Consider the following 26332-nt stretch of genomic DNA (forward strand, 5'->3'; position numbering starts at 1 on the left):
GTGACTAAAACGTTCAATCACCCACAAAATCAACTATATATGTACTACATAAATCATATGAACCCATTGACCAAATAAAATCATGTAACAATGTGATGCCCAAATATGGGGACAACGGTTCGTGTACTCAAAAGGTTCTGACGGTTCTCTTAGGCGGAGCCTCCGAGAACCTAATTGAGGACAAAGCCGTTGGTTTCGAACACGCACACAAACTTTTAATGGAACTAAAAAAGGCTAATAAATGATCGAAAGAAATAGAAAGAATAAAATAAACACTCAAATAGACATCACGGCGGTAAGACACATTTGGGGCTAGTGTGATGCTAACTAGTGCGCGAGCCCGGGCTTCCCATGACGGCAGGGACGCATAACAGTCTCGATGCGGTGACGCGGCGACAAGTTGGCGCAAGCAGTTGCGCCGGCCTCACCAAAGGTCGTGGTGTAAGTTGACTGACCGGGCGACCGGAGCGCGCCAGCTCTGGCTTGGAGAAGTAAAGCAGGTGGCTTGGTGGCACGAGCAGACGGGGGCGGCGTTCTCTCCGGGCAGCTGGGTGTAAGCTCGGGCCCGTAGCCCGACTGCTCTTGTCCTGCCCACGGGTACAGAAGCTCGAACGCCGGCCTCGGGCAGCAAGCGGTACGACAGACGGGGGCGGCGTTCTGGCCGGGCAGCTGGCGTAAAACTCGGGCCCGTAGCCCGACTGTTCTCGTCCTGCCCACGGGCGCAGAAGCTCACCGGCCTTGAGGAGCTGACGGCACGCTCGGGTAGACGGGCGACGCACAGGAACGGGCTGGCAGGAAGCCCCGGTCGGGAGAAGTCCTGGTGGCTCGGGTCCGGAACGCGACGGCCCGTCTTCAACTCCCGGTGGTTGACCTCCTCCTGGCGTCGCTTCCTGGAACTCTCCCGGCGTCTCCTCTGCGTCTCCCCTGTTCTGCCAGCGCACCACGCTTATTCTTCTCTCTGGCCGATTAGGCATTCTCCGATTGGCTGCCTGACGCCCCGTGGTCTTTCCTAATTGTTTTGCTTTTCTTTTAGTTGTTTTTCTTGTGCCGCGCGTTCACGTGCCGGACGCTCTTCGGCGTTGTCGTTTTTCTCCTTCCAGCACGGAATTTGCCTCGGCGCGCGCACTCCTTGTCTGCTGCTGACCGTCCCGATCACCGCACCATGTTGCGCACCACACATCACATAAGCCCCTTTCTTAACAAGTTTTTCTGAGGAAAAACTGCCGCTCAGTGCGCGACACAGTTCACAACACTACAGTCATGGTCTGTCCACGAGATTGCACTGTAATGTTTCATGCACAGTTCACACAGTTGCACAGTTCGCTGAGCATACAGATAAAAGACATTAACGGAAGACGGTAATTCAAAAAGACCACAACAACTCTAAAGAATAAAAACTGTAGCATCAAAGGCTATCACAACACACTCTATAAACCATCAAGTTGAAGTCACCAAGTCCGAGGTCAAAAGTCTGTGAAGAGCCATAAGGGAAGCATCGGCTCCTTTAGGTGACCCTTTCCCATATCAACCTAACTAGACATTTATCTTCTCGGTCAGAGAACCCTGGCCAGTCCGCGATAATATTGCTCCAGGCAATAATGTCTCTGCATGGTGTCGACCAAGTCACTGTCTGCGTTCTAAGGTAGTGAATATTGTAATGTGTGGTTGCAGCATCAGTGCCAATGGTCGCACCACTCACGAGTGCATGAGAAGACAAAGGATGTACTAGATCCTCAAAGCCATGTGTTGATTGGGTACACAGGCCCGAGCCCTTCCAGGTGCGCATAGGGTCACAAGCAGTTGCCTTTGTTGAATTCAAGGAACGCAGTAAAGACAACTCAATACTTTTTATGGAAACCAAACCTGGTTCCTCAGGAGCCCTGATATCTTTAGGTTCATCTTGACCCTGGCGCAAACACTCCGACCTACTATATTTAGCCTGTAGGAGGTGCTCAGTTATAACTTTAGTTTTCTCAACCATGCTTATGCATGGTAGGTTTGAACCTTGTACAAACCAGTCATCGCCTGCGCCGGGCCCACGCAGCACTGGTTGAGGTACGGAAGCAATCTGCTTCTTGTCTTGTGACCTAACATCAGTATCTTTGCCTACAATGGCATGATCACAAGTTGTCTCTCCTTGAGACGCTTTTTGCTCGCCAAGGCCTGACGTCATGTCAGAGGGAACCCTTGGGTCGCCCCTGCACTGCTGTGCTGCATCGTCAACAATGGACCTCGTCCCTGCGGAGCAAGCATCCGCGAGTGCCTTGATGGGAACGCGCACCCTGCGAAGCTCTTCCTCCAGGCGTTCCCTTTTAGCTGCCTGTTCTGCCACTCGCCTGTCGCACTCCCTCCGAGCTTTCCCGCATATTACCAACCATCTGTCTTGCACCCACCTGTGCAAGTTTGCCCCCATGCAAACCCAATCGCTGGGCCACGGTGGCTAAGCCAAACAAACTAATTTCTGGCTGTTTCTTGCCCATATACGCGCCCTCCACCTCTGCGATTTTTAGCCGCAATTGTAAATTCTTTTCCTCCAATGCAAGTTCCTCCCTGCTAGCACTGCGCACCGCTGCCGGCTCTTCTCGCGCACGCGCTTCGTGCTCGTTCAACCATGCCCTCAACTCCGGACCTTCTAGCCCCATGCGTTCGGCGAAGGCTAACAGGTCTCGTGTGCTAGCAGCCATAGTTCCTGGCCATTAGAAAAAAAATCCGAACGAACGGCTTTGTCCTGTCGCGGACGCCAATTTGTGATGCCCCAAATACGGGGGCAAAGGTTCGTGCACTCAAATGTTTTAACGGTTCTCTTAGGCGGAGCGTCCGAGAACCCAATTGAGGACAAAGCCGCTGGTTTCGAACACGCACACAAACTTTTAATGGAACTAAAAAAGGCTTAAAATAAATGATAGAAAGAAATAGAAAGAATAGAAGAAACACTCAAATAGACATCACGGCGGTAAGACACATTTGGTGCTAGTGTGATGCTAACTAGTGCGCGAGTTCGGGCTTGCCATGACGTCAGGTACGCATAACAGTCTCGATGCGGAGACGCGGCGACAAGTTGGCGCAAGCAGTTGCGCCGGCCTCACCGAAGGTCGTGGTGTAAGTTGACTGACCGGGCGACCGGAGCGCGCCAGCTCTGACTTGGAGAGGTAAAGCAGGCAGCTTGGTGGCACGAGCAGACGGGGGCGGCGTTCTGGCCGGGCAGCTGGGTGTAGAGCTCGGGCCCGTAGCCCGACTGCTCTTGTCCTGCCCACGGGCACAGAAGCTCGAACGCTGGACTCGGGTAGCAGGCGGCACGACAGACGGGGGCGGCGTTCTGGCCGGGCAGCTGGCGTAAAACTCGGGCCCGTAGCCCGACTGTTCTCGTTCTGCCCACGGGAGCAGAAGGTCAACGGCCTTGAGGAGCTGACGGCACGCTCTGGTAGACGGGCGACGCACAGAAACGGGCTGGCAGAAGGCCCCGGTCGGGTGAAGTCCTGGTGGCTCGGGTCCGGAACCCGACGGCCCGTCTTCAACTCCCGGTGGTTGACCTCCTCCTGGCGTCGCTTCCTGGAACTCTCCCGGCGTCTCCTCTGCGTCTCCCCTGTTCTGCCAGCGCACCACGCTTATTCTTCTCTCTGGCCGATTAGGCATTCTCCGATTGGCTGCCTGACGCCCCGTGGTCTTTCCTAATTGGTTTGCTTTTCTTTCAGTTGTTTTTTTTGTGCCGCGCGTTCACGTGCCGGTCGCTCTTCGGCGTTGTCGTTTTTCTCCTTCCAGCACGGAATTTGGCTCGGCGCGCGCACTCCTTGTCGTCTGCTCCTGACCGCCCCGATCACCGCACCATGTCGCGCACCACACATCACAAACATGTAACCATGTAACATAACATGTAGTCACATATGCCATTAAATTACAAGGAATTGAAGCTCCATTGCAGAAAAAGAATGTGGCTGAGGTTTTCGTGTACGGGGGCTTGACATGTCAGTATCGTTTTTTAGGTGGCCCCTACCTGATTCATTAACCAAGAAGCGATCTGCAGCGGTGCAAGAAAGGAAAAAGTATATTCGATTCTTTAAGCGGTTGGTTAACAGCCACAAAACTCTACCTTAAACGTCTTACAGCACCGGCTAACTTGAGACGCATTAAATCCGCGCTTGTCATCATACGACCCTACCTACGGCCAGAGAAAAATTATTTCTCGGCACATATTTAATTTTCATTAATGTCGTGTTGTTGTGCCAATAGAAAACAAAAACAATTATTTCAAGTTATAAGACAGAAATTCGGCTTGGTGCTCAGCTCTTACTGATATATATCTTACGACTCTTCCCTTGATATGTCGGTTATAGCAAATGTGAAAGAACACAATCCATCATCACCATCACAATTTATTAACCCTTAACCCTCTCATGCATACGGGGCTAGCATGAGGACACATATTTATTCTACTAGAAAAGTGGTGTAGTTACTTCCAGTCATTGATTTTCCGCATGGTGTCCTCAACTGAGGACAAGCTAATGTTCCCAACTTGTTTCACAGATGACGCTTGCTGTGAATCTTTCTTGAAGCGCCAGGTTCTAAAGGACGAGGTCACTCAATGTTCGTCAAAAACAAATAATTGCTCGACAGGCTATGGTGCTTTTCAACTACAAAAATATGTGCGCAAAGAACAACTCGTGAATAATATCAGCTTCTTTTGTTGTGGTGTTTTTCTCGGTATTGGGTTCTATAAAAGGAACGGAGCAGGTGTCTTCATGTGGGGACGTTATGCATGGAAGGTGTAGCCTTACCTGACGCGCAACCAAAGAAAAATCTACCGACAGAAAACTAGGCCTGGCTAAACACGCTTGTATTTTCCCACGCTTTACGTGGTCGGTTGAGTTGGCTTCTGCGGGACATTTTGGACGTGTATAAGTCCCTCACTTCCGTAAAACGTGGAAAAACGACACTTTTCTAAGATGTATTCTAAACGAGGACCGTCCAGGGAAGAGATCGATGCTCCATTGGACCTGTCAGCTGACTGTGATGATGATTCCGAGGTGGATGATTGGGAGCAGCTACTCACCGCCCTTGGCACTTCGAGCAGCTCATAAGATAGTTATGACAGCGAGCCTGTGCCTGCCAACGGCGCTTCAACAAGCTCTGGTGCAGAGGCCCCCTCAAGGAAATCTACCGCGAGAATGGACAGCAGAGGATGGATAACTGACAAAGGCAACGACTATGCAGGAAAGTCTGCCGATTTTCATGGTGAGCATAGGGTCATTGCGCACGGCACATTTCAGATTGACTATTTCCTGGCCATATATTCATGCTCATTACTGGAACGCATTGTTTTTCAAACAGACTTGTATGCACTGCAAAAAGACAAAGAGAACCTACGGTTGACACTGCCAGAGGTAAAAGTCCTTCTTGGCATGTGCTTGGTGATGACTTACATCAACTATCCAACAATCAGGAATTACTCGTCGACACAGTCCGGACTTAGAATGGACATTGTCGCTGATTCAATGCCTGTAAACCGTTTTGAGGAGCTTCGAAGATTTCTTAATTTCAAAGATAACAACGACACTTCGAGCTTCCAGAATGACCACGTAGATGGAATGAGGCCAGTCACTGATGCACTCAACAAAGCATATTGTTGGGCAGTTGATTTTGAGGAATACTAATCCCTGGACGACATGATGATTCCAGTCAAGGGGCGCTCCTCCATAAAGAAATATCTCCCAAGCAAGTCGAAGCGCCGGAGGTTCAGAGCATGGGTGAGAGCAGCAGGGTCTGGCTACATTTATCGCTTTGAGGTGTGCTAAGGGGCAACTGGTAGGCGATCCAATGTTTCAAGCGAATTTGCTATGGCCGGTGACGTTGTCATCTGGTTGTCTGAGGGAGTTGAAGGGAAAAATCATAAACTTTAGGCTAATAACCTCTTAGAATGCATGGCCCTTGTCAGGAAAAAGACAGGACGGGATATTGTTTGTCGGGACATGTCGTGCAAGCAGTCTGCAACGAGTGGATAAAAAGCTAAAACCCTTGAAGGAGCTCAAAACGGACGGAAGGGGAAACACATCAACTTGCATCTTATAAGACAGCATCACAGTGACAAGTTGCCTGGACAACTCTCTTGTTCACGTTTTTCTAGCTATGCAGGACGGCAGCCTGAAGGCACAACCAAAAGATACAACAGAAAAGAGGGCAAAGCATATGATGTCACCCGGCCGTACTGCGTGGAAGTTTTCAACAAACACATTGGAGGTGTCACCTCATGGATTACTTGATTGCAATGTAGAAAAAGGACATTCGGAACCAGAGGGGCTATTTGGGGATGTTCTTCCACCTACTGAATGCAGCAGTTGTGAACCCCTGGATTGTCTGGAGTTGGGACAAGTGTCTGGAGCATTATATGGACCAACGTGAGTCCCGAAGTCGCGTTGCCAAGGTGCTCATACTTTGCGGTGAGGTAGCACAGAACTGGAAGTGATGAGACCGGCCAGCCAACGTTTCTTCGCCAGCGCCCATGAAAAAGAGAGTGCTCCACCACGTGCCCCTGGAAACGAGGTTCCACGGCGGGCGCCATCTTGCTAAGAGGAGCGAACACAAATATGCCAGTCACTGACGAAACCTTCCAAGTCCTTACGTGCATACACGGAATGTGCAAGATCGATCGTCAGCATTTCAGTTAGAATTGTACTTGTTTCTTTCATATGCTTGCTTCCAGATGTGAACGTCTGAAAGGGCGCCAACTAATCTATCCCTACCTTCTGAAACGGTGCACAAGGAAGCTCGATCGGCTGTAGTAGTTCCAGCGGCTTTGTGGCGGTGTCTTGCGCTGCTGACAGTCTCGAAGTGTCTTCACTCAACGGGCGACGTCGGCGGACAGGTGCAGGCAATAGTATTTGTATTCTTGCGAGTGTACAGGAAAGCCCGAGTAGCCTGACTATCTATCGTGCAGGGCGTGCGGAACTTTTGAAGGATTGCTGCGGGCAGAACGAGAAGGTAGTTTGTGGGGGCTGGCGAAAACTTCTCCAGGACGTCTTTTCGTACGAAAAACGAAGACAATTCGCTCAAAATACTCTCGGCACAAAGTCACTCTTGCCTTGCAAGTACTCAGGAAGGCTTCTGAGCTCTGGATCCACTTGCTGCTGCTCGGCAAAGTCGTCTGCACTTAGTGTACCTAAAAAAGCGTCTTCTTCTTTGTCTTTTTGGGGCGGTGGTCAACGGGAGCGTAAAACAGGCAGTTGGCATCGAAGTTTTCTCGTCTGAACTTGCAGATTGCAGTGATGTCATATTCTTGCCCTCTCACGCTCCACCGCGCCAGGTGTCCTGAAGGGCCCTTTAATTTCGCTAGCCAACGCAGCGCGTGATGGTCACTGACGACTTTGAACGGTCTGCCATATATGTAAGGCCGGAATTTCACTATAGCCAAATTGATGGAGAGGCATTCCTTTTCGGTCGTTGAATAATTGCCTTCCACTTTTGACAGCCACAGGCTAGCATAATCTATAACCGTTCAAGACCGTCTTTCTTCTGGACTAGGTCGTCACCGAACCCTAGGTTACTCGCGTCAGTGTAGATTTCTGTGTCGGCCTCCTCGTGTAAGAGCGCAAGTAGCGATGACCACTGGAGGCGTCGTTTGAGTACTTGAATTGCGTCGGCCTGCGGCGTTTCACACTTGAACTGGACATCACATTTAGATATCTTGTTCAGTCGACAATAATCGACCCAGAAACATAGGGTTACGTCCTTTTTCTTCAAGAAGACTGCAGGAGACGCGCACCGACTTTTTGATGGCTGGATTATGTCGTCGCGCAGCATTTCGTCCACTTGTTGCCTTATATCTTCACGTTCTCGCGTCCAAACTCGGTAAGGGCTCTGGCGGAGTGGTCGAGCGCACCCTTCGGTTATTATGCATTGTTTTGCTACTGGTGTTTGTCGAATGCTTGATGACGTCGAAAAGCAGTCTTTGTATCGTTGGAAAAGCCTTCTGAGCTTTCTCGTCCTTGCTCTTGGAGACTTGAATTTATGTCGAAATCTGGTTCGGGAACTATGGTCGTCGGGCTAGATGCGGCAGAATCCCAGAGGACAACCGCATTGCTGGTTTCCACAATTTACTCGATGTATGCGATCGTTGTGGCCTTGTCGATGTGCTTGTACCCCAGGCAGTAGTTTGTCAGCACCACTTCCGCTGTCCCTCCGTGCTGTCGAGCAATCCCCCTCGCTAAACAAATTTCGCGGTTGAGCAGTAGACGGTAGTCACTCTCTGTGACAGCTTCTACGTCTTCGGGTACCTCGGTGATAACGGAAATGGCAATGCTCGAGCGAGGCCGGAGGTTCACTTGACCTTCGAGCACACTGAGGCCATGGTGACTACGAGCGCTCTCCGGCGGTATCGTTTAATCTTCGAATAGAGTTATCAACTTTGACTTCACTTCGATGATTGCGCCATGTTGGTTCAGGAAGTCCTTGCCGAGAAGACGTTCTGGGAACACTGTTGTCGGATAACGATGTAGGATGGTCCGGGGTAAGCCTCATCATGAACGCTAATATTTGCCGTGCTGATTTCAGTCGGCGTTATTCGATGTCCTCCTCCTGTCCGCATTTCAGGGCCATCCCATGGAGTCTTCGCAGTCTTGAACTTGGCGGCGAATAATCCACTGATGACGGAGTTGTCGTCTAAAATGTCTCCAAGTGCGGTGACTTCGTGGCCGTCGAGAAGTAACTAGAGATCGGTGGTTCTTTGTCTTCCTTTGCAATTAGATTTAGATCTTGGTGGCGGATTACGGCTGGGTCGCGTTGACCTGTGGCTGGTAGGTCGCGTCGTGAGGTCTACTTTTGTCGGCGCATGCTGTTCTTCCAGTCTTCGTCGGGATGGCGCCGTGTAGTTGCTACGTTGTTGAGCTAGAGCTTGAAGTGTCCTCGGCGGAGGGTCTTCAGCATTTTGACATTTTGACGTCTAGAAACCGCTCCTCCATCGGTTTCTGCCTTAATTTTTGGTATCAGGGCTGACGGACTGGCCCCGGTCTGGGCCGGGGTGTAGTCGCTGCTGTGGCGAGGGGTAGCGGCCTGGTGTTCGTCGAGAGCTCCACTGAGTGTTGGCGAGGTAGTCGGCGCTATTGCGAATGCGTTCACCTTGCTGTGGACGCGGAGTCGTCACAGCGGACCCTTGTAGTCCCATTTCGCGGTATGGGCACCGGCGGTAGATGTGGCCCGCTTCTCCGCAATGATAGCACAGCGGACGATTGTGGGGGGCACGTCGAACGTCGGTGTTCCTTGATATCAACAAGGGACTAAGGCAAGGGTGCCCTTTGTCCCCACTGTTGTTTATGATGTCCATATTGAGGATGGAGAGGGCGCTAGAAGGAAGTAATATCGGGTTTAATCCCTCATACAAACATCCGGGTACAGTAGTAGAGCAGCAGCTTATAAGCTTATTTTATCCAGACGACATTGTGTTGTTAGCTAAAAAGCAAAGTGATTTACAATGTCTGGCTAATGTATGGGAACAGAAGGTGAGAATATAATAATAATAATATTTGGGGTTTTACGTGCCAAAACCACTTTCTGATTATGAGGCACGCCGTAGTGGAGGACTCCGGAAATTTTGACCACCTGGGGTTCTTTAACGTGCACCTAAATCTAAGCACACGGGTGTTTTCGCATTTCGCCCCCATCGAAATGCGGCCGCCGTGGCCGGGATTCGATCCCGCGACCTCGTGCTCAGCAGCCCAAGGCGAGAATATAGGTTTGGAATTTGGTGTTAGAAAATCAGGTGCTATGGTATTCAATGAAAAGTGTGAGCGGACAGTGCCACTACAGGGGCCAGGAAATACCTCGAGTAAATGACTATAAATACCTTGGTATATGGATAAACGAAGGCAATAGATATATGGAAACAGAGGAAGAAACAATACCAGTAAAGGGGCAGAGAAATGCAGCCATAATGAAAAAGAGAGTGCTATGGGGACACAACATGTACGAGGGTGTTCCGGAATTTGTGGAAAGGTGTAATGGTTCGAGGACTTAATTTTGGAAATGCAGTTGTTTGCTTGAAATCAGGGGTACAATCAGGACTGGATGGCAAACAAAGCACAGTGGGATGCCTCGCATTGGCGCTCACGGGAAGACTGGAAATGAATCTGCAGGGATTGATATGGGCTGGACAAGTTTTGAAGTCAGGGAAGCTCAAAGTAAAATTTATTGTGAAGAACGACTGAGGAATATGGAAGAAAGTAAATGGACCGGGAGAGTGGTGAGGTATTTCTGCAAGAAGAACATTGATTCGCAGTGGAGCAAAAGAAATAGGAAGCTTACCAGCAAGTATGCGGCCTGTAAGGTGAGCGACATAGGAACAAAGAACGTCAAGCGGAAAGCCAGACAGACATACAACGAACTTTATTTGATCCTGAGGAATTACTGTAAGGAACCCCTAACGGGAGGCCCTTGTAGCCGCTGGCTGCGTCCACGTAGAGGACAGAATGCCGTGACGCTCCTCCCTTTCCTGGGCGCTCTGGATAGCCTGGGCTTGCTTTCGGAGGACCGTGCTTCTGATGGTCTCCTTCCGTTCGGCTTCGCTGGAGAGCAGGTCGTTGGGCAACGCGTTACATCGTCAGAGCATGTGAGCCATAGAGCAAACGGTTTGACTGCAGTCGCGACAACTAGGGTCCACATCCGACTGTATCCTACTGAGGAACCCCGCGACAGAAAAGATCCTGTCTGCAACATTCTGAGAGTAGCTGACTCACCTATACAGATCTTCGGGTGAGGATGAGGATAAACTCTGCTACAATGTTTGTAATGTTTAGTCATTTCATTAAATGTGAGAAATGAATCCTTCCGCTGAGTTCCTTCCTGCGCCTCTGGAGCCTCCACACCGTCGCGGCGCGTGAGTTCTCGCGCATGGCTGTGGGCCAGCTCGTTGAGATTTGGGAAGCCCTCTAGAACGTTCGTCCCCATGTGTGCGGGTAACCACGTGGTACAACGGGAACCGTGGCAAGCCCTTTTTCTTAGAATAGAGGTCGCTTCTCGAGCGAGGCTACCCGATTCCAAAGCTCTCATTGCATCTCTCGAGTCGGTGTAAATGTAGGAACGCTGTGGGTCACACAAGGCCAGCGCAATCTCAATTTACTTTGCTATACTCGGGGTGGCCTCTCTTACCCACGCAGAGGAGCGAAACACCCCCCGCCAGTCTACAACCTACAACGCGAACATTGTCCTGTTTCCGTACTGCGCCGCATTGACTAGACTGCGGAGTCACTGTCACCGCCAACTTTCTTCAAGATGGCTCGTGCACGGACTTTACGTCTACCCTCGTCATGCTGTGGATGTACGTTTCGCGGAAAGGACCTCACGAGGTAGGTCGCCTTCGTTTCCCGCTTCTGTGTTATGCGCCGGCCCTCCATTATCCTACGAGCCATGCGAACCTCGACAAGAATTCGCTTGCCAGCCTTGGTCAGCCAGCTATGATAACATAGCCAGCTATGATCTCGTCTATGTTATCGTGCATCCCGAGTTTATCTAGCCTGTAGGATGTCGTGGCGATGAACAAGCCTAGCACTCTCTTGATGCTCTTGTGCATGACGGAATTAAACTTAGTGTTTTTCGTTTTGGTCCATACTGGAGCTGAAGATACATAGTTAATATGGCTCATGAGAAACGCGTGGTACATCCGAAGCTGGTTGTATTTACCTAACCACTTCTTTGAGTTGGGCACCCTAGCGACTAACCGCAACATATTCTCCGCCTTGGCTTTAACGTGGGTAATTGTTCTGACAATACAGCATTACAGATCTTAACTGTGTCGACTCTAGGAATTTTCTACCCACTATTCGCTTACAATACAACGGGTAACTAGTTGACGGTGTCAGACCCCTAAAACCCTGCCTTGCGGATCTGTAAAAGAACAGCTCCGGCTTTCTCGTAGGCAGCTTGAGACCCGTGTCCGCGAGGTAAGCCTCAGTCTCGTTCAAGGCCGCTTGCATTGCTCACTCCACTTCGCCTAGGGAGCCCCCTCGGCACCAGATCGTGATGTTATCTGCGTGGAGCGTGTGAACTATGCCCCGGAGGCCGCCCAGCCTGTGGTGAGATGACTGATCCCTGGGGGGTAGGCCGAGCCCCCAATCCGTACACGCTCTACCGAATCTGCCCCACATGAAGAGTAGATGTCCTATTCATGAGAAATGAGTGACAAAGGCCTGGTATTTGACTCCGAGGTCTATCCCGAGCGTGGCCTGCGGTTCGTATAGCTTGAACACTGTGTCTAACGCCTTAGTGAGATCAAGGGCGAGAATCCCTCTCAGGTCCAGGGTCCCGCTATCAAATATTTGCTTCTTCAGCATTAGCATAACCTCCTGCGTCGATAGGCCGGGCCGAATACCAGCCATATTATGTCAGAAGAGATCCCTGCGCTCTGTGTACCCGGAAACCCAGTTCCAAATCACGTGCTACGCTACCTTGCCTATACACGAGATTAGTTATGTTGTTCTCACGTTCTCCAAATAAGGGGTTTTCCAGGTTTAGGGATGAGTGTCACCGTAGCCACCCTCTATCTGTCGGGCGCCTATCCTGTCTCCCATACCCTGTTGATTTCCTTGGTAAATAGTTCCACTGCCTTATAGTCCAGGTTTCGTAATAGCCTGTTTGAAACCGTATCCGCACCCGAAGCCGATCTGTTGTTTAAATTGTAGAGCACCCCTTGATCTCCGATTCTGTGAAAAGCGCGTCCAGCTCTTTCACCGTGTTAAGACAGCCAGCTGGGCGAGTTGATGATTCGTGTACTTCTCGTCCTTCGTCCGGGTTGCGCTGCCCAGCCATAGGAACATGTCCTTCACCGTCGCGCACTCGATCTGCGGATAATCCTCTTCCTGCGTCGGCCCCATGCGAAGGTATGTATTCGCGACCGCATTCAAAAGCAACTGTTCAATAGCTCCCTCCTGTTTGTGCCTGTGTAAGACATTACAAGTGTTTGCCTTTGATTCCGCGTGGTCTACGTGTCACCCAGGAGGTGCATGAGGAGGTTCCACTTCCTTCCTGAGCACATGGACCCATCTTCGGTCGCGCGTACCTCGGCCCATTGTAGCCTATTGAGGTCCGCTCAATATCTCTCGAATATCTCTCCTCCGTGAGCGAGTCGATAGCCTCCACAAACATGGAAAATGTGCTCGTTCGCCCCTTCCTAAATAACCTGAACTGTGACTCTGTATGACTCGAAATACCCTGGCCGGTCGGGCGTTCGCCCTTAACGTTATCCCCGCTGTAAAGTGGTCAGTGTGCAGGTTCTCCTGCTTATCTGCCCACGTGACGTTACCTACGTTCCTTACACATGCCAAATCAGGTGTTGTGTCTCGCGGAACTGACGTGCCCAGCCTAATGGGGAACCCTGAGTCCGTGATTACCGTAGACGCGAGATTATCCAGGATCCTCGCCAGGTTCTCTCCTTTTACAGTCTGTCTGACCTAGCCCCATGCACTATGAGGGGCGTTAAAGTCCCCGGAAACTATCAGGGGAGAGTGATTGACTATCGACGTCGCCTTCCTAAGCAGGGAGTTAAACGTCTGCCTCTGGTCCGATGGCGAGCTACAGACATTGAGCGCAAAGAGGCTCAGCTTACGCCATACGTGATGTATAACCTCCAAGGAAATGGCCTCCATCTTGTCCCGTCCAGATTGGATTGGATGCTCAATATAGGCTAATTTTTTTCTGACCACCGTGGCTAGTTCTCTGCCTCCCTCATTACTGACCGACACAGTGTTGAAGCAAGAGATGGTAGGGACGTCACATAGTGTCTCCTGTAATGACAAACCTGCGGGTTTTCCACCTCTTTCGCCAAAAATTGCCGTGGCGGAACCTCGCACTTTGAAAAATAGCGCAGTTCCACTGCCAGATTACCAGCTCTTTCTCATCGCCCGCGATGATTGTAGATTACCATTCCTTGCTTCACGCCTGGAGCAACCTCGCAGTTATTCACTGCCTTGCTTTGCGCTCGGACCTTGGCTTTCGCCCTAATCGCCGCCTTTTCTTCTCGTACTGTTACTTTTTGGACCAAAAGCATCAAACTTTCCTGTTTTTCTCTACTTATCCGGAGTAGTTCCTCCAACAACTTTCTTTGCTGAGCCTTTCCCTCAGACGTTGCCGAGTCGCTCTCGTCGGCAGCAAGGGGGTCCTTACGCTTTGCTTTAGTGAGTCCTACACGTGGTCATTTGCTTCTATTTTACTGGGCTTGAGTTTTCCCTTGGCGGCTTTGCGTCGGCGTACCTCCTCTCTGAGCTCCTTAACTTCCTTAAGTAATGCGTCCACGTACGACCTACTAACATGCTCTGGCGAAGCCCACCGCGTTACCTCCCTGGGTCTCTGTGGCTCCTTCGTCTTCCCCTTGACACGATCCGCCCAGCCAGGCCCTCTGGTTCGAGAGCGGTGTCTGATTGCGCCACGTTTCCGTGCAGCTGGCGTGCGAGAGTGGTTTATCTCGGGGCTGCGCTCCCGCACATCTGGCGTAAGCGAGCGGCTCATGCCGCCCGCGTTGTTGACGTCCGTCCCCAGCTGCAGCTGCTCGGAGCGTCGGCACCGCTGCTGTCGTCTTCTTTTAACGATATAGGGAACTTGACATTTGTACCTGCACTGCTTGATCGCTGTGGGGTGCCGGTCACCGCAAAACGTGCATTTCGGATCGCACTGGAGATTTTCCGCCGGCGATCGTTTGCCACAGGTGCGACACCACTTGCTTCCTGGGTTGCGACACAAGTCAGCCCGGTGTCCCGGTCCTCCACACCAGTAGCAGACTTCAGTGTGGCGTCGGTATAGCGTGTAGCGAAAAATGCTGGCGCCGCATGCCACGAAGTTGGGCACCCTCATGGCCTCGAAAAGCACCATCTCCGGCGTGGTGTTCTTGATCCACCTGGCCTCCAACGTGCCCGGATTCCGATGATTTACACTTCTCGCTTCGAGTTGAGCCTCGCTGACTTCCACGTCGACTACTCTTATGTTTCCCTTACACGTATTCTCAGCTAGGGCCAGGTATGCCGCCACCCCAAACGGGCTTTCGTTGAGCCTGATTTGCTGCACGCGGGCGTACGAGTCCGCGTTTTTCTCGTGCGGAGTGCACACCACAAAAATGTTCTGAACTCTATTGGGACACATCGTGTCCTCTTCGATTGCGGCCGGAGCCAAGGATTCCGCAATGACCAAGGCTTGCTGAAAGCGAATTGTGCTGACCTTCTTTACATTCAGGCCGTCCTGCGGTCTGACAATGATGTGAAAATTGTCCCTCGGTAGTCGAGGAAGCCTCGAAGTAGTGGTGACGGATCGTATCGCGTCACGTGGTGCGGCGGTGCGGCCGCCATCCCTCCATCTGCCACCTGTTTTCCACCGTCTTGAGCTGAAGAATATCCTTCCCTGCGCCGCCGGCCCGGCAGGCGCAGGGAAGGATATTCTTCAGCTCAAGACGGTGGATATTCACGCACAGCTGCCACAGGGAGTTAAACCTTCCATCCCGGGTCGCATGCTTCTTCTTGAGTAATCGCTTCTCCTTCCACTACGCCCATCCTGGGTTCCAAGTCCCACATGTGCGGGAATATGCCTAAGCCTACCGTTTCCGTGTTTCGAACACTCACAGAACGATGAAAACTTCTTCAACCGATGAAAATCCGGTATCGGCAGAGCGCTCTTGACTTGCCACGTCGATTAAGGCATAAATCACCCGGTTCCGCAGGGAGAACCACTCGAGAACTTTGATGAAAGCCATAACCAATGTCAATGCGTCCGCACTAGTCGGCTTATTCTTCCAGAGAGGCCAGAGAGGTTGACATAATATCATGTGTGGCGGTAATGGAAAAGAAACCTGCCAGGAGTAACTATTTAAGAGCAAAAACGAAATCAGGAAAGAAACAATTTATGATAACTCCAAGGAAACTCATAAGAACACGCACCTAGAAAGCGAGATATAAGAAGGAAGAAGAAGCATGTGCTTGCGGTGGTAAAGTAGGGAAACGATGGAGCATGTTTTATTATAATGTGAAGATATCTGCCCAGCTGGCGATTTAGGTACCACTGGCCTCCTTGAAGCCCTTTGTTCAGCAAGAGCAGGGAGAAAGCAAGCATGTCCGCAGTTGAGATTAGTAAGAGGCGATTGGAAGATTGGTGGAAGAAAAGTAGGGAAACGACCAAAAACCCGAGAGCATGCAAAAATAAGGTTCACAATACGGGGTAAGAAAATTTGGTTATGGGAATTCATCGTGGTTTCTCTTTTTCTGTTTTTCTTTTTTAACCTAGGTAGGACATTAGGCAATACAATAGCAAGAGCTTGGTGGCACAACCCACCGCCCCGTTGCAAAGGGGACGTTCATAATATCCATCCATCCATCCTTCCTTGGAATGCTGCACTTAGCGAAGGTCGGGCGTGCTGGCAGCGTCAGCGGTGGACGACAGAATTGCGGCGCTGCGCTGCCCTGGCGCGGGCGCGCGGGGGACCATGGCGGCGGGCGACGGCGGCGTATGTCATCGCTTCGGGCTGTGGTTGCGGCTATTGTACCCTCGCCTACAAAGGATCGTAGTACAAATGATCGCTGTGGAACCTCGGTGGTCATGTCAGCCCCAAAGGTCACCTGAGGTTGTTACGAAGGCAGGATCTTGCTCAGTTGGCGCACAAAGGCCCTGATGGTGTCTTGTACGTCGACGGAGACCAGTGCTTGGATGGCGGGAGTAATTGGCGGTTATGTTGCCTGGTCCGTATTTCCAGAATTTTGTCAATCGTCGATGCCTCTGTCGAAAACTCCGCTACCGTCTTCGGTGGGTTGCGGATTAGTCCGGAGAAAATTTCTTGCTTGGTGCGTTCTTGCGGGTTGGCGTTCCGGAAACGACAGGCCATCTCCTGCGTGAAGGTCGCGATGGTCTCAATGGACAGCTGCACTCGGGTTTCTAGCAGAGCTTGGGCTCGCTCTTTTCGCACGACGCTTGTGAATGTCTGCAGGAAGCCGCTTCGGAACAGGTCTCCAGTCCTGAAGGCGGCTTCGCAATTTTCGAACTGGCGGCGGCTTTCAATGTGAAAAACACATGGCGCAGTTTCTTGTCGCTGTTCGGGCTGTTAAATGAACCAACCCTTTTATACGTCTCCAGCCAGCTTTTCGGGTCCTCAAATGTTGAACCGTATATCTTCGGGGGCCCCCTGGGCTGCTGCAGCATGATCGGTGTTGGAGACATTTGGGCTGTCATTGTAGCTGTTGTGGCCGTGCACTGGCTGATCTTCTCAGACAAATGTCGGTGGTCCGGGGTCAGTCCTTACGGCCTTCGGCTAGCTCGATGGCCCTTGGCGACGTTTGTGCTGTCCTCGTGGCTGGGGCTTGGATCACATCTTTTGGGTAGCGTTCGGTGCATTAACGCATATCGCGTAGTACCGACGGTGAATAATACAGCCGCAGATCTGTGAATGACGACACTAATTTTTTATTGGGCGAACTTGTGCCCACAAAAGCAAGTCATACTGAAAGCAGAGCGATGGCGGCGAACACGGTCGGCAATCGCCGAAATCTGATCAGCGGGTCAAGCAAGTCGGCTTTTACACATGAGTTCGGAGTGTGAAGTTTATTTGTCCTTCCTGCTTACAGCAACGGGAGCAAAGGCTAGATGCTACGTAGCCTGACAAATAGCCCTCCGCTCCTGTTACAGTCCGGCACGCAGGCCGATATACATGGCGAAATATTATACAACATTTCTTTGAAAAGAGCGAGTTGTACGCGCGACTTCGGAATATTGGTTGACTCCCGGCTAACCTTTGAAAATGGTTCAAGCATCGTTAATGTACCCTACAGGAAGTTAGGCCTCATATCAAGAATGACTAAATGTTTACGAGTGTGAACTGCGTTTTTCTCTTGTATTCTTCTTTTGTCCGCTCGAAGTGAGAGTTCAGTTCTGTTGTACGGAACTGTATTAATTTGACCAATGTTGCAAAAATTGAACGTGTTCAGTGACGTTTCATTCGTATCCTGTACGATCTATTTCTCAGATGCCGTGTATTTTATGCCTATGAGCGAGTACTGCGCATGTTTAATATTAGACCCCTAGAAATACGGCGGAAATACCATGATTACTTATTTTTGTATAAGCTAATCCACAACTCCTTCTCCTGTCCGCATTTACTGTCAGCTGTAACGTTCTGCGTGCCTCGCCCTAACCCGCGCAATCCTAGCATTTTCCACGTGAATTCCGCTTGCACCTCTAACGCTATAACACGTCTTGTAACACAACAAAATAACTTGCGTGATGATCTCCATATATTCAGTTCTACTATTTGGCTATTATCTGACTTCTGTCTCTGAATAATTCAATTTTTGTTGCACTTTTCACTGCTGTTTAAGATATTCTATTTTGTTTTTCAGTTTTATGTTCTTTATGTAACACAAGGGCACCAATACTGAGGCGTAAAGCTGTTCTTGGACACTAAGGAAATAAATAAATAAATAAATAAATAAATAAAACATTTGTTTGAATCCTGGTGGCCCGGTGTTTTCGAGCTGTCAGCTTTGTTCTATGTGTTCAGTCAAAAGTAGTGAGCTACGATTGCCAGATAAATGTTTACTTACTTGTAATAGTTAGGCTACGCTGGCCGACGGGATTGGCGTGGGACAATGTGACCAGCACTCAACATTCAACGCTTTCTTCGGCCTGCGAAGAAGCGAGGTTTTGTGCATGGGTGCGATTGGGCGCCCATATGATTAACGTTATGCTTCATTGTTTCGAACGCTAAAAGCTTGAAGCGCCCATTGTTGCATCTGGGTCGCAAGCCCCAAGGGTAGCGTTGGCCTGGTGGCCTGGGGCACAACTGGAAGCATCCGAAGGTCCTGGCAAAGCATGAGTCGACTGCTAATAGAACAACTAGTTTATTCGAGCATCGCAAAACAGCGGCCGGTCAGGTCGATCGAAGTCGAGAGACGGGAGAGCACGTTACTCGACGGAAGAATTCGAAGCCTCTTTCTTGGCGTCCGGGGGCAGCTGCTTTTATACTCTCGGAGTTGAGGGCAAGAAGGAACGGCTCGATAGAGGCGCACGTGACGGCGGGGCCCGGACGCGTTGAGACGAGAAGTGGCGCATCCGCCGGGCCGGCGTCGGTCAGACCTCCTCGCTTCACAGTTGGGGAGCTCCTCTCCCCGGCTGCCGCGCTTTGACACACACACACACACACACACACACACACACACACACACACACACACACACACACACACACACACACACACACACACACACACACACAAACACAAACACACACACACACACACACACAAACACACACACACACACACGTGGCATTGAAACATGCCTGGACGCGCTTGGCAGGAAGCGTTGCGGCAGCGCTGAACGGGCCAAAATGTCGGGAGAAGGAGATCCCGATGGTCAGGGGACTGCATCCGCTGTCCGGAGGGATGTCGCTCGATGATGCTCATAACCGAAGTCGGTCGTCCCTCGGCGTTTCTTGAGCGCAGCGCACAGAGAAGGCCTCGTTCTCACGTTCAGGTTCACACAGGACACTGCAAAGTGACTTTGGGAGAGTTGCCATTTTTTCTCTCGTTCCCAGCAAGCGGTAGAACTACGCCGAAACTCAACCACTCAGTCAGCAAGCACGACACAACCCTCACTAAGCCATGGCAGGCTCTTTCCCCTTTTATACTACTGCCTAATTCCTTACAGTAGTCTAGCAGCACTCAGAACGCGTCCACAAATTGGAAAATTGCACTAGAAAGCACGTCATCACTTTGAAACACTAAACAAAAGCAATATGTTAAAAATCCTGCCTCATGAAGAAAACATCAGTAACAAACAACTTTGAGGCTGATTCCTACGTTAGGGGCCTCGACTTAAACCATCGGCGTTACCGTTGAGACTCCCCTTTTTGTAACGCACCTCAAAGGAATATTCTTGCAAAGCGAGGCTCCAGCGCAGGAGGCGGCCATTTGTGGAAGAGATGGTCTGCAGCCATTGGAGAGGGCAGTGATCCGTCTCGAAGCATGCGAAGCTGAGACCGCAGCGAGCGACCGTACACCAGCTCAGCTGGCGAAAACCCTGTAGCCGCGTGCGGCGCGGTCCTTAAGAGGAAGCTTTAGCTCGGGGGCTCCTATCTAAATACATGTAAAAGGAGAATTCGTTTTTCTCAGCAACCACCGCACCAAATTTGACGAGGTTTGTTGCATTTACAAGAAAAACTAAAAATCTAGTGACTGTTGGTTTCGAATTTTTGAGTTAGATTGTGAATTTTTTATTAAAAATTGGCAAAAATCGAAAAATTTCAAAAAACGAAACTATCAAGTTTACAACTCTGTAACTCAGCAATGAAACATGATATCACAATTCTGTAAATTGCATCTAATAGTACATCTAAAGCGGACAAAATTGGTATGTTACACATAAATACAAAAAAATTTAATCACAGGGACATACAACGTTTGCAAAACCGTTGTAACGAACGTAACAAATTCACGTAAGATGTAAAAGGACATACTGAATTTGTCCGCTTTCAATGATCTAATGGATGCCGTTTACAGAACCGCGATATCAGTTGTTGATGCAGAGCTATGACTTTGTAAACTTCGTGCTTCTATTTTTTTCAAACGGTCAAATATTTGAAAATCGTGTTAAGAAAATTTAAGCCCTAAATCGAAATTCCGCTTCCAACAGTCACTAGAATTTAACTTTCTCTTTCAAATGCAATAAATTTCATCAAAATCGGTGCAGGGGTTATCTCATAAAAACGTTTTTGCGTTTTACATGTATTTGAATAGGCCGCGTCGGAGTTGGGCCCGAGCTAAAGCTTCCTCTTAATGCAAACATCACCCCAGGCAGACACAGCTGCCAGTCAGTTTGTTGTTCAAAACACGATGCCCTCAACACGCGCTTCATGACGGAGTAGAGCTTCTCAACGGAATTCGACTGTGGGTGGTACACTGAGCTGTGTAACAGCTTTACGCCACACCTTTCGAGAAAGGCTGTCGTCAAAGCGCTAGTAAACACTGTGCCCTGATCTGACTGGATTTCCGCAGGAAAATCAACTCGCGCAAATATGGACAGTAGTGCATTGACTATCTCAACTGAGCTGAGTTCTTTAAGCGGCACTGCTTCAGGGAACTTTGTCGCTGGGCAGATCACAGTCAAAATGTGTCTGTACTCCGTGGTTGTTACAGGCAGAGGTCCCACTGTATCAATAACGAGCCGTCTAAAAGGCTCCGTAATTATAGGTACCAACTTCAACGGCGCCCTCGCTTTGTCCCCTGGTTTGCCCACCCGCTGACAGGTGTCACATGTCCTCACAAAGTGTTCTGCGTCACGAAAACAACCTGGCCAATAGTACTCTTGCAAGAGACGGTCTTAACTCCTAGGTGTCCGGACCACGAACGTTCATGCGACAAGCGCAACAGATCCTGACGGTAGCACTGAGGCACGATCAGCCGATCGAACTCCACTTCCTGCGGTCTAGATACTTCCGGTACAGGACCCCACCTCTTTCCACAAAACGAGCATTTTTCTTGGCGATACCTTCCTTGACATTGCAGCGCATGTTTTCTAGGCTGCCATCCTATTTTTGCGCGGCTATGAAAGGCGACCGGCTGACCTTTAGCAACCTATTAAGTCCATCTGACGTAGGCACGATGAGCAAATCTGCAGATAGCTCTTCTAACTTTCCCGTGTCGGGCATTTCCTCTCCAGTATCTGGTGCCGTCAACGCTACAGGCTCAATTTTATTCAGTTCGGACGTGCTCTGAATATCAGCTTGCTGCGCCTCCGACCCTTTCTCATTGTTCGACAACGTCGGCCCCGCAACTAACGCCTTTGCAGCGAACTCCCGAACTCTCGATCTGGTTAAGGCCTGAACTCTAGCCTCACCAAACAAAAGCCCCTTCTCGCGCAGGAGGTGATCGGACCTGTTCCAAAATAAGTACGGGTACTGGGGGGGGGGCAGCATAGATGACACTGCGGCCTCCGTCTCAAGTGCTCCGAAAGGCCCTTCAATAAGCACTTTTGCTACGGGCAGACACACGCTATGAGCTTCCACGGCTTGCTTGATCCATGCGCACTCGCCCGTGAACATATCGGGTTCTACGTAAGAGGGGTGAACTACATCCCTTGTAGCTGCGGAATCACGAAGCACTCGGCACTCTTTCCCGTTCACGAGGAGGTCTCGCATGTAAGGCTCGAGAAACTTTATGTTCTCGTCAGTGCTGCATAATGACAAAAACACGACTTTTGTTTTTGTTTCTGGACACTACGCCGTGTAGCCAGCACAACCGGTGAAGCCAGCACAACTCTGACCAACCACGTCAGGCCAAATGAACCGTTCGCATTCCGAAACGCTATAAGATTCCGCCCCAGGACACGAGGTGATAAATCGTCACAGGGGAAGGAATCCCGGTGCCGCCTCACATCCGATAGTGGGCTTTCAAAGATGCGCTCTGCCTGAAGATTACACAATGGTTGGTGCCTGCAGCAAAACAAAGTAGTGTGAGCATATGTAGAATGCACGGATACCGGCACTGCTGCCACGCTGTCGCACTCAGGCGTTCGGTGTCAGTGCGGCACCAAGTGGGAGACACCTCAGAATCTGTTCTTCCTTTCTCGTTAGGCGGGGTGGCATGCTAATGGAGCAAGCGGTGGAATTAGAGCACGTGCTTCCCGTTGTTTTCCCTCTCGCGCTATTTGAAGGGACAATCTGTTGTCAATTTTGTCATCACGGTCATCATGCAGTGTCTTTTATTGGACCCACTGGTAGGCTGTTTTCTCAAAAGAATACTTATTGATCAATGTAACAGTTACATACACAGTGAATGCCGCAGTTTGATTGTGATCGCAAATAAATGGACACACCAGATATGTTTCTGGCGTCGCCGTCAGCGTCGCCGTGAGGTTGCGTATAAAGTCGAAGGGCGATAACACCGTCGCCGCGCGCCGCATGCTGTATGTGCAAGTGAAAGCACGCGAGAGGAGCTGAAGATCCCGGCTCAATCTGGTACGCTCGAGGGAGAAGGCGAAGAGCAAAGACTATCGAGCGAAAGGCCGTGGGGGGATGGGAACGAGAAAGCAAGGGAGGGGGGGAGGGGGGGCGGCGTTGTGCTCCGGCAGTAACTGCGTATTTCACGACTGCGCGCAAGGGGAACTTACGATCGCTGCTATATCTCGCACGCGCAAGAGACAAGGATAGTAGAGAGGCAGCTCGGGATGAAATGGGGGGGGGGGGATGGGAGGGCGGCTTCGACTCCGCCAACAAGGGCGCACTTCGCAGGGCCGCTAGCGGTCGCGTGCGCCGTATCTTGAAAGGCATCTGCAGACGGCTGGTCTCATACCTTTGTGCGCACTGTGTTCTCACCGCTGTTGCGTAGTGGCGATAAACAAAAAGCACTTCGCTCACTGCTGCTGCCGCCCTTGCTCACAGCAGCGTTTTGACAGCGAGTGTCCGCACTGAATGAGTGTGAAGAGCTCATGTTTGCTTATGCGCGATTACATCATGCTCGTTAAATCAGTTAGTGAGCGAATGTTTGGAAGTTTATACGGCCGATAAAGCTCTTACTTCGTGTAGGTGTCTGCTAATTTGCTATTGCAATCGATGCTTCGCCTTTCGGGCGCAACTGAAATCTTTCATTTAGTACGGAAGCTCATTTGATAGTAAGAAACAATTAACGCTTGGAGCCTAAGAGAAGGGTAATATAAGTGGTCATTAACATGACTTTTTATTACAGAGAGAGGTACCATGATAACGGCTGGTAGCATAGGATAGGCTTTGTGTAGCTTATCAAGGACGTATATGTTAAGTGCTTTTTTAACATTGAATCCGTAGTTTTTCAAACCCAATATGTCACGGGACTCTCAACCTACTATAAGCTATAACAATTGTGCACAGTATATAGATAAACCCGTGAAAGAAAGCAGCGTTGGTCGCGAAAATCACAACAGAGAAAGAGTTGCTGCCTGCTTTGTTGTCGGAAAAATGTTCTCACTTATTTCTACCCTGATCTAATAGTGCGTGCCCACAATTTACGAACTTTAGAAATGAATAATTGTTTCCCAGGAATCGCTAAGTTTACTCAACTCAAAATAAAGAAATACTACCCTTGCACTGCCAGCTACTAAAAAATATTCGTGCACACGGAATTTTGCATGACTACTCGTGACGCTCACAAAAACTGATACGTTTTGGGAGAAGTTTACCGCAATCACCGCAATTGAAGCTCAGCTACAAAACACTGCATGTGATAAACGAACGTTTCATGCGTAACACGCAGACTAACGCTGTCATAGAAATGAAGCGAAGTAGTCGGTGTTAGAATTAAGATACCAGTGTTAGCAAGGCGGCGCCTTAATTCTCTCTTCAAGTAGGAAAGGGAGGAGGGTAGTGGACACCGAGCGCCGTCCGCTGCGTTTATATTTCGCGTTATATAGCCGTTAGTCTTGATAACTATCGCCTGATAAACTCGTATCATTGCAAGACTGAACCTGGCTCTAAGAATTTTTGATAATGCTGATGCTTTTGCTTTATACCTGTAGTGACCGAATGGAAAGACAAGGAGGTGTTCTTGCGGCAGCACTTTTCATTTCACCTTCACGTTTTCAAACACAATATGCTTTGGAAATTGTTTTGCCTACTTTGACTTTGGTCATCAGAAAATATTTATTAGTGTATGATGTTACTTTTTGCGCATATACCACCTTTCGTTGTGAATTGCAAGATCTAATTAATGCAGGTCGCACAAGGCTTGCCGCAACACATCCTGCCTGCTTTGTGACTTTATACTTCCAAACATATGGTGAAATAACTGTACACCTTGTTTGCCGCAGTTTTTCATGCTATCTGAAACATTTTCAATTTATGATCTGCATTCCCGCTTACAGAGCTCGTAGTAGAACCAATAGAATGGCTACTAGTTATTCGAACACGTTTGATATACAGGGTCATCCTATTTAAGTTTTACGGAATTTTTAAAAGTAACCTGTTGCAGATAATATATTCAATTCCTTAAGCTGGGTTAATTATTTAGCGTGGCGGACACCATTTGCACTAGAAATCAAAACACATATTCAAACACTTAAACAAAATCCACTAATTAGCTTTTTAATCCATCACTTGACGTCACATATTGCAATTCACGAATTGTAGGCGCTGAGTCTGCAAGGCATATTCACTTGGAATAAATTTCCAGAATGGCGCCGCTATGGAGATATGCACAATCAAACTTGCCGCAAAATGCACTGTTGTTCCACTTACTTTTCTAACAAAACGTTACTTTCTACTCTGAAACACAGAAGTAACTGGAAGGCCCATGTATTTTGCTCCACACTTCAGGCAGTAATATCTCGAAACTGGTGCCTTCCTGCAAATTCATTTCAAGTCTATAAGTCTTGCAAGCTCACCAGCTATACTTTCTAAACTTCCGTAAAGTAATGATTAAGATGGAAATTTGTGAATTTTTGTCCATTTGTTGAATATGTGTTGTAATTTTTCGTGCTAGTAATGTCCGTCTCTTCGAATAATCCAGCTCGTGGGAAAGAATTATGTCATCTGCCACATCCGATGTTTAAAAATTCCATAAAGCCTAAATATGATCACCCGTAGCCTTAAGAAATCAACCTTAGTTGTCTTTCCTTATTGGGCATTCGCCCAACATCAGCGAACATCTATTACTAACATTTAGTGTAGATGCTCCAATGCCGAAGTGCGCCAACAAGAAGAAAAATTTTCATGGCTACAAAAAAGCTAATCTTGGGGTTAGAAAGAGGGAAATAACGATTGATTGACGTGTTAGTTAATGATTTCAACAAGTATTACATTTAACCTAATGGAAACAGGTTCGTCATCAAGGTAGATTGCTTAATGACGTCATACCACACAACTGCTTCTCATCCTCATGCCCATTGGTACATTGCAGATATTAAAGCATTATCAAATAGAAAGGAACATCTTTATCGTTCGTCTAAGCTCTGAAATAATTGTTGAAGTTGGGTAGCTTATAAATCTTAGCTTGATGCATAGCATTCCCTTCGAAAAACGCTGAGAACTATTTTTAAATAAACACCTTGCGTACACTATTATATACAAACAAGGGTAAATACGCAATCTGATAGCTTTATTGCCCTTAAACACTTGTAGTTTCATTCCGTGTGACCGCTGTGCAAGCGCCTTTAATTGAATTTTGCTGAATTTCTTTTTCCTACTTCAGATGCCTCGTAATCAAAAAACATCGCCATAACCACGTAGCCATGGATTCTTTATTTGTAGACGTACCCAGTGTGCCTTGTCTAAGCGAATTATTAAGAAACTGTCTCTTCGTTAGCTTGCCACTCAGTTATTCAAAAGGTCTTAAAGAACAGCTGTGCTATTAGCTGCCTATTTA

General features: G+C 49.3%; 1 long non-coding RNA gene across 1 annotated transcript in view; it reads left to right on the forward strand.

Annotated features, from left to right (window-relative positions):
* The window catches only part of LOC142571099 (uncharacterized), a 119760-nt gene extending 101362 nt beyond the window's left edge, over positions 1-18398 (forward strand). The window contains exon 4 of the long non-coding RNA XR_012825752.1: positions 18342-18398. This is a non-coding gene — a long non-coding RNA (uncharacterized LOC142571099). The remainder of the gene's footprint in view (positions 1-18341) is intronic.
* Positions 18399-26332: the final 7934 nt, after the last annotated feature.

This window comes from Dermacentor variabilis, chromosome 2 (genome assembly GCF_050947875.1).
Source record: "Dermacentor variabilis isolate Ectoservices chromosome 2, ASM5094787v1, whole genome shotgun sequence".
NCBI lineage: Eukaryota > Metazoa > Arthropoda > Arachnida > Ixodida > Ixodidae > Dermacentor > Dermacentor variabilis.